Raw genomic sequence first — 9,749 nt, forward strand, 5'->3', positions numbered from 1 at the left:
TGCTCAATGGAGACAGCTCATCATCGAACCATGTGACAACTCTTCCAGAAACTGGGGGGGCCCATTTTCAAGATGGCTCTCTCACGTGGCTGGCAAGTTGGCACAGGCTGTTGGCTAGCAGCTCAGATGGGGGTGGGGGTTAGGGGTCCTCAGGTCCTCTTCATGTGAGCTTCCCCAGGGACCCTTGGGCTTCCTCACAGTACAGAGGCTGAATTCTAAGAGATTGCCCCAAGAGAGCAAGGCAGAGTGCCCGGCACCTTTATCATCTAGCTTCAGAAATTGCATGGCATCCCTTCCTTTGAGCTCTGATGACTGAGGTAGTCACCCAGGTTCAAGGGTAGGATACAGAGTTTGTCTCCCAATAGGGAAGGGGCAGCAGAAAGGTCTGGAAGAGCTTGTGAAATGGGAGGTACCATTGAGGTCATCTTTGGGAAATACAATCTTTCACAAAAATGCTAGATTTCAGCAGGAGCTTCCTAAAGAGAAGGATGTAATTCTTTTTTCTTGTCCAAGTTCGTGGACTCCGTAAATTTGATCTACAAACCTTCAGTGGGTCTCTGGACCCCACACTAAGAACCCTTGAGCCCAAGGTTGGTGAGTTCAGGCATGAAAACTTCAAGAAGGGTAGATGAGGTGTTATAAACAACAGTTCTAGGATATGTCATTCATTTGTTCAACAAATATTTATTGAGCTAGTTTCTGGGGAGACGATTACAGTCAAAACCAACACAGCCCCTGCTTGCCTGGTGTGTACAGTGGATGGAGGTGGGAGGCCACATACATAAGACGGTGGAGCAGAAAGTTATAGGAAGTTGGTCCTGATGGCTCTGCGGACTCCCCACAACATCCCCAGACTGTTGCCTTCCAGACTTCTTTAATGTGAGTGTGAAATAAGCATCCATCTTATTTAAGCCACTGCTACTTCTGGGCTACCAGTAGCTACCCAATTTCTAATGGGTAGCTGTGGCTCTGTCTCATTCCCCCCTCACTCCACACACATACCCGTGTCTTGTACTCTGGATGCTCCAAACTGCTCCCTGACCTCTCACACCTCCTTGCCTTCATATCTGTTGAGCTCTCATTCTGGAAAGCCCTCCCATCTGTCTTCAGATCCACCTGAGAAATACCTGGCCCCCTCAAAGCCCAAGTGTCATCTTCTCTGTTTCCCTTAATGATGCACAACTCCTGCTCTGGTAGAAACAGTTGCTCCCACCTCTGTCCACAACACTGGCATAAACTTTTATTTGCATCCTTAGCATTATCTAAGTTTTTATGTTTTATTTATTTATTTTTTGCATTATCTAAGTTTTTAAATTGACAATAAAAATATAGAGAAATAGGAGCACCTGGGTGGCTTATTAGTTAAGCATCTGTTTTTGGCTCAGGTCGTGATCTTGGGATCCTGGGATGGAGGCCACATTGGAGGTCTCTGCTCAGCAGGGAGTCCGCTTCTTCCCTCTTCCTCTGTGATATCTCTTGCTCTCACTCTCTCTCAAATAAATAAGACTAAAATCTATCTATCTATCTATAAACACAGTGTGTATGAACACTTCCTTCTTTAAAATGTTCCAGATATCTATTGTACAACATAGTACCTCTAGTTGACAATATGGTATTGTGTATTTAAAATTTTGATAAAAGTGTAGATCTTTTGTTAAGTATCCTCACCACAAAAACACAAATAGAAATAAAAATAAAAATAAAAACAGAGGGATCCCTGGGTGGCGCAGCGGTTTGGCGCCTGCCTTTGGCCCAGGGCGCGATCCTGGAGACCCGGGATCGAATCCCACGTCGGGCTCCCGGTGCATGGAGCCTGCTTCTCCCTCTGCCTGTGTCTCTGCCTCTTTCTCTCTCTCTGTGTGACTATCATTAAAAAAAAAAAAAAAAAAAAAAAAAAAAAGATTTAAAAATAAAAACAGAGAGGGGATCCCTGGGTGGCTAAGCAGTTGAGCACCTCCCTTTAGCCCAGGGTGTGATCCTGGAGTCCCAGGATTGAGTCCCGCATCAGGTTCCCTGCATGGAGCCTGCTTCTCCCTCTGCCTGTGTTTCTGCCTCTCTCTCTCTCTCTCTCTCTCTCTCTCTGTGTGTGTGTGTCCCTCATGAATAAATAAGTAAAATATTTAAAAAATAAAAATAAAAACAAAGACAAACCACATACATAAAGGGACATGAGGAAAGCCTTGGAGGTGATGATATTATCACCTGGACTGTAGTGATGGTAACATGAGTCTATATGTATGTTCAAACTCACCAAATTGTACACATTATGTGAAGTTTTTGTATACCAGTTATATGTCAAGAAAGATGGGGAAACTTGAGTGGGTTACATATACCAGAACAGAAGACAAAATTCAAATGATACAGGCCTCACATTTCATGCCCATCCCCAAATTTCTTTGTTTGTTTTATATCCTTGAATACTTTTTTCTCAGCATGTCTATGTATGTGCCTCAAAAAGTAGCTTTGGATTGTTGTTGCTTTCTCCTTTTTTTTCTTTTATAAATAGCATCACACTGCACTAAATGTTCTGTAACTTGGGTTTTTCAGTTGACAATACATCTTAGAACTCTTTCTGTCAGTCCACAGCTCCTTCTCATTTTTAAAAAAGATTTTATTTATTTATTCATGAGAGATACAGAGAGAGAGAGAGAGAGGCAGAGACACAGGCAGAGGGAGAAGCAGGCTCCATGCCGGGAGCCCCACTCCCTACCAATGATCATTGAGGTAGCTTCCAATTTTTCTGGCTTTTATATCAATGATAGTCAAAGACAAATGACAGAGAGAAGACCTGGGAAGTGGAGGTGTGGCTTCAGATTCTATAGACAAACCCACACAAATCTCTCGCTCTCTCTCGCTAGATAAAATCCGGCAGGCATGTCTGGATTTGGTGGCATAGCCCATGGGTGCACCGCCCTCAGGCCTAGGGTCAAGCCCCAGCCCTGTCTCTTCCTGTGTTTGTGGCTGTGGGCCAGGTTCATGAGCTCTCTGAGCCTCTGTTTTCTCTTGTGTAAAATGGGCTGATAACAATACCTGCCTTTGAGGGCTTTTAGGACAACAACTAAGGCCTGGTGAGTGGTCAGCTTGGTATAAACACTCAAGCTGGGTGCCTGGGTAGTTTAGTCAGTTGAGTGTCTGCCTTCAGCTCAGGTCATGATCCCGGGGTCCTGGGACTGAGCTGAGCATTGGGCTCCCTACTCAGTGGAGAGCCTGCTTCTCCCTCTGCCTCTGCCCCTCCCCCTCTGCTCTCGCTATCTCTCTCTCACATAAATAAACAAAATATTTTTTTTTAAATGAGGTAAAATAGTGGCAGCAATACTGTTTTCCTTGCTGCTTCTTTCCTGTGTCCCCACCAACTGGCTTGCTGGGAAGGAGGCCTGTAGTCGCAGAATGAGTAAATGAATGAGGGAAGGAGGGGGTAAATTTGGTTTGAGGCAGCATAGTGGCTCATGGAATATCCCTCCCTGAGTCCCTCACAGCCCTGTGGCCCTCCAATTCCAAAAAGGAGGAGGCAGCTGTATGCCCGATCCTGGTCACCCTGGACAAGGGCCCCTCCCCACCCCATGGATGCTCAGCCACTTGGCTCAGCAGACAAGACCTCCTGGCAACCTCACTCCTGCTGCCTGTTTGGGCCCTTCCCCCTGTCACCCCAGGATCACCCTCCAATCACCACACACAATTCCTGAGCACCTCCTGCACACAGACATCAGGGAGAGAGCTGGAAACAAGATAAGCGAAGACCCTGCCCTAATGGGCTCCATAAACAAATGTGCAGCCTGAAACCAGGCAGAGCTATGCATGGTGGAAAAAAAAAAAATGCTAAGGTTTGGAGAAGGCCAGAATTGGGGCTGCAGCTTTGGTGGCTGGGTAGGGATGCCCTCCAGGAAGGTCACACGTGGGCAGAGCCCTGGTTGAAGCAAGGAGCTCAGCCAAGTGGAGATCTAGGGAAAGGACATTCCCTAGAGAAAAAGAGCCAGTGCAAAAGCCCTGGGGCAGTTTCCTACTTATACTCTGTGATTCAAGGAACAGGAACGAGGCCTGTGTGGCTGGAGGAGAGGAGGAAGGGGAACCAGGCCAAAGATGAGAGCAGAGAACTATTGAGGGGCAGACCATTTAGGGCCTTGGGTTAGGGGCCGTGGGGTTAGGAGCCAAAGGGCTTTTACTCCGAGTGGGATGCGAGCTCTAGGAGAGTTGGGAGCAGAGGGGGACGTGACCTCACTTAGGCATTAGCAGGCTTTCCTGGCTGCTGTAGGAAGAAGACACTGTGTACGTGCATGGGGCCAGAGGAAGGAGGCCCCTAGGCAGGCTACTGCACCAGTCCTAGCAAACTGTGATGGTGGGAGCAGAGGTGGTGAGAGGTGGTCAGGCTCTGGGAATATTTTGAAAGCAGAGCCAGCTGACAGATCGGGTGTGGGGGTGTGAGAAAAAAGCAGGATTTGACAATGACTGTGAGGTTTGGGTGCGAGCCACTGACCTGGGGGAGGCAGTGGGTGGGGCGGGTGGAAGTCTCCTAAATGTTTCAAGCTGTCTCACACCTCCAGACCTTTGTGCACTCCATCCCCTCGGCCTGGAATGCCCTCCCTTCTCTATTTCCCACCCCATTCTCAGCCTCGCCCCTGCTCCTGTTACACCTGAGCCCAAATACCACCCTCTCCTGAAGCTTCTCTTTCCCTGGCGCAGCACCCTGGCGCAGCACCGAGTGGGTGACTCTCCAGTGGCTGGGCAGGGGCCGTGGCTTTAATCCAGCAGGAAATGCGTCAACAGGAAATGACCTCGAATTCTTTTCTTTCTTCGGCAGTTATTTATTGTACCAGAAACTCTAGCAGGCAATAGGAAAAGAGCAGGGAACAGGAAAGATGGGTCCCCTACCCCCATGGGGCTCTACTGGGAGAGATGACAATAACCAAAGCAAAGAATCAAAGATCTAGTGGGTCACATGGTGAAGGAGAAAGAAAGAGGGATTCCACAGATAAGATGAAGAGGATGCAGTTATTAATAAGGTGGTCAGGGAGGGCTTCCTGAGGAGGTGACATTTGAGCACAAACTGAAAAGAGGTGAAGGAGGAGACCAGCAGATAGCAGGGAAGAGGGAACAGCAAGTGCAAAGGCCCTGGGGTAGGACTGACGTAGAATATGGGAGGCCCCTGGAAGTTCATCTGGCCAGAGTACATGAGATGTGCAGAGAGAGTAGGACCTGAGGTTCAGAGGGAATGGAGGGAGTTGAGGACCAGTGTGAAGACTCTGCTTTTACTCTGAGTGAGTGGGAGCCATGGAAGGGTCCTGAGCAGAGGAGGGACGGGATCTGATTCAAGTTTCAACAGGATCTCCATGATTGCAGCAATAATAATTGACTTTTGGTGAGCACTTCCTACTAACCAAGAGATGTGTGAAGTGCTTTGTACCAATGATGTCGGCAAAAGCTCCATCTGTCTATCCAGTTGTCTGAGCCATCTAGACACTTCCTTCTCCCTCAGGCCCCATGCCCGAACCATTACCAAGATGGTACAGTCTTCTGCCCAAACAGTTTTTCAACAGCTGGATTGAGATAGAATTCACAGACCACACGACTGGCAGATAGAATTCACAACACCACACGATCGGCCCCCTTAAACAGTAAATTCAGGGGATCCCTGGGTGGCTCACGGGGATTTCTGGGTGGCTCAGCGGTTAAGCATCTGCCTTCGGCCCAGGACGTGATCCTGGAGTCCCAGGATCGAGTCCCATGTCAGGCTACCTGTGTGGAGCCTGCTTCTCCCTCTGCCTGTGTCTCTGCGTCTCTCTCTCTCTCTCTCTCTCCCCGTGTCTCTCATGAATGAATAAATAAAATCTTAAAAAAAAAAACACAGTAAATTCAGTGGGTTTTAGTAGATTCAGCAGGTTGTGCAACCATCACCACCATCAATTTTAGCTTGCGCTCACCATCCCCAGTGAGAAATCCTTTAGTTCCTCTCATCCCAAGGCAACCCCTAACTTACTTTCTATCAGATTTGGCTATTCTGGACATTTTCCTCTAAATGGAATCCTAAGGGTGCCTGGGTGGCTCAGTTAGAGACCATGTAACTCTTTTTTTTTTTTTTAACCATGTAACTCTTGATCTCAGGGTCATGAGTTCGAGTCCCACGTTGGTGTAGAGATTACTTAGATAAATAAACGAAAAAAAAAAAAAAGACATTCATCCAATAAGTATGTATTAGGATCTTCTTGCACCCAGCACTGGGCTAGGCACTGAGGGTATAGCAGTGAACAAATCAAAGTCCTTGGGACGCCTGGGTGGCTCGTGATTGAGCATCTACCTTCTGCTCAGGATGTGTGGTCCGGGGGTCCTGGGATCAAGTCCCACATTGCCCTCCCCATGGAGAGCCTGCTTCTCCCTCTGCCTGTGTCTCTGCCTCTCTCTGTGTCTCTCACGAATAAATACATAAAATCTTTTTAAAAAATAAAAATAAATGGAATCCTACAGGATGTGGCCATTGGTGTCTGGTCTCTTTCACTGGGCACAGAGGTTTCCACGTTCCTTCCTGTAGTGGCGCCCATCACAAATTCACCCCCTTGTGTGGCTGGAAGATGCTCCATCGTCTGGATCTACTGAGCTTCCTCCGCCCGCCTCTCAGCTGATGGACATTTGGGTTCAGGCTGCTCCGAATCGTGCTGCTGGGAACACGCAGGCACAGGTGCTTGTGTGGACGTGTGTTGTCACCGCCCGCGGGTGGATACCCAGCAGGGCCCTTGCTGGACCGCGGAGGAATTCTGATTCACTGTTGAGGCGCCACCAGACCACCCTCTAAAGCGACTGCATGGTTTCCACCAGCTGTGTGAGGGCTCCGACCTCCCCACGTCCTCACAGACGCCTGTGATTGTCCTGCAGCCACTTGTTCCCCTCTGCGCCACTGCCAGTTAGCGGGCTGGGGCTGCCACCGTCTCTCACCTGCACCTGAAGTCCCTGGGCTTCCAGTTCCCACCTCGTCCTTCCTCGTCTTTCCTCTTTCCTCCTACCGTTGATCAGAGGGAACCTGTTAGCTCTGAGGTCGGATCCTGTCCCTCCTCAGCTCAGGACTCTTCCAAATCTCCCCATTGGCTGAGAATAAACCCCAAATCCTCACCCTCTGGCCCAGTGACTGGTTCCTGTTCACCTCTCTGACGTTACTCCTGTCCCTACTTCCCTCCCCATTCAGTCCCAGCCACGCCAGCCTCCTATGCACTTCTTGAGGCCCCAAGGGCTGTCCAGCCTCACAGCCACCCCCACCCCCTCACCCCCGTGCTATTACCTCTGCCCCAGTACTCTTCGCTCTGCTCCCTCCCCAACTCTTTCCTTCCCCCTCTCAGATCTGGGCTTTACCATCACCTTCCTAGAAAAGCCTCCCCTGACTCTTCCCCAGCCTAAATCACACACCTTCATCCTCTCCCCTGATGCATTTAACAGTTTTTTTTGTTTTTAGATTTTATTTATTTATTCATGAGAGACACACAGAGAGAGGCAGAGACACAGGCAGAGGGAGAAGCAGGCTCCCTGCCAGGAGCCTGATGAGGGACTGGATCCTGGGACCCCAGGATCACGCCCTGAGCAGAAGGCAGATGCTCAACCACTGAGCCAGCAGATTCCCTGCATTTAGCACAGTTTAGAGTTGAGTGACCATTTGCCCAGTGGCCACCTCACCCTAGGCAGGTTTCTGTGCAGATGGGTGAGCATCAGTGCCTGGCCCATGAGGACAGCAAACTAACTACTCATTCTCACGTCAACCCCATCAACAACCACCTCCTACCTTCCTCTCTGCATGCACAGTTCCCTCTGTCCAAACACACTGTTCCCTCTCCTTTCCTCTGGCTGACTCCCACGGGGCTTCAGTTTCATGTTACTTTCTCCTGACAGTGACAGTATTTCAGTTTTTACTGTGACACGGTGAATGAATGAATGAATGAATGAATGAATGAATGATTTTCTTGTGCCTGGGACATACATATAGACAAAAAGCAGCAGCTCTTAAGCCTTCACGTTCTTAAAATTATGAAGGACCCCACAGGGCTATTATTTCTGGGGGTTATGTCTATTGATATTTACCATGTTAGAAATTAAAACTGATAAATGTTTGCAATATTTATTATCGCATTTTAAAATGACAATAATAGGGGGGGATCCCTGGGTAGCTCAGCGGTTTGGCACCTGCCTTTGGCCCAGGCCGTGACCCTGAGGTCCCGGGATCGAGTCCTGCATCGGGCTCCCGGCATGGAGCCTGCTTCTCCCTCTGCCTGTGTCTCTGCCTCTCTCTCTCTCTCTCATGAATAAATAAATAAATCTTAAAAAAAATAAAATGACAATAATAAACCCATTGTGTTAAGATATAAACCTACGTTAATAAAAATAATAAGTTTTCCAGACAAACAAACAAGCAAACAAAATGAATGAGGCACCTGGCTGGCTCAGAAGAGCAAGAGACTCTGGATTCCAGGGTTGTGAGTTCGAGCCCCACATTAGCTGTAGTGATTACTTAAATAAATAAAACTTAAAAAATTTTTTTAATAATGAAGTTAGTGAGAAGAGTGGCATTGTTTTTTGTTTGTTTGTTTTTTACCATTTTGCAAGTATATCTGTAATGCTTGGCTCAACAGAAGATTTGTGCCTTGTACCTACTTGTGATCTTGTGATACGTATTCTACCACGATACTGCACGCTGTGTGGCTTCTGGAAAAATCCAGCGTACACTCATCGGAGAGTGAGTGAGAAAGGCAGGTAATGTGTCAGTGTTAGAATGAAAGTAATTTTCATACTAGGGGGCGCCTGGCTGGCTCAGTTGGTACATGCTACTCTTGATCGTGGGGTCATGAGTTTGAGCCCCATGTAGGGTGTAGAGATTACTAAAAAAATAAATTGTAAAAAGAAAAAAAAAAAGAAAAAGAAAGAAAAAGAAAACAATTTTGAGCTCTTGGATTCCCTGACAGGCTCTTGGGGACTCCCAGGGAACTCTGAACCACACTTTGGGAAGTGTAGTTCCCAAAGTGGGAAGTGTCCTGCCATCCATGGTTTTGAAATCAGTAAAGCTCCCACACCAGAAAGTTTGATCATCAGTTTGGAGACAGAATTCAACCTAAACAGATACACGATCTTAAATTACTTCTCCGTCAGTGGGGCTGTCCACAGATTTCATCACGGAAATATTAAAGTGATGGCAGCCCTATCCCAGACCGCACTGAGGCTGTTCAGAACATACGGCGTATATTTCTACGGCCTTATCAATATCTCAAAATTCCCAAATCCAGAACACACCTGGCCCCGGGGTTTCGGATAAGAGACCTGTCAGAAATTAAAATCCCATGCATGGATATTTCCCCCACGCAATCAAGGCACTCTGCTTATGTTCTAGCTTATTCTATTTCATTTCCCAGCAAAACTCTGGGCATGAGCCACAAGCTTGATGTCACATCGCAGGATGGCTCACAGTCTGAAAAACTCTGGGGGACCTTCTGAAAGCCCCTGTGACGACCCTCTCTCTGAAGGGCAGAGGACAGATTTGACTCATTCCTTCCCACAAGCCCAAACTCTGGCCAAGGGCCGGGCTCAGTGCATAGCAGGCATTGAATAAACGTTTGTGGCGTGAATACACGAAGAGTGAGCCGGAGACAGAGTTGGGACTGTAACCCCGTCGCTGCCGTTCTCTAGGACTCAAAAATTCTGTCCACCTTGTCCCCAAAGATCCAGGCGGCCGGCCGCCGGCTCCTGCTCCTGCTTCCCCTCTGGGAGGCGATGAACCCCAGCCGCCC

Source organism: Canis aureus, chromosome 1 (genome assembly GCF_053574225.1).
Source record: "Canis aureus isolate CA01 chromosome 1, VMU_Caureus_v.1.0, whole genome shotgun sequence".
Lineage (NCBI taxonomy): Eukaryota > Metazoa > Chordata > Mammalia > Carnivora > Canidae > Canis > Canis aureus.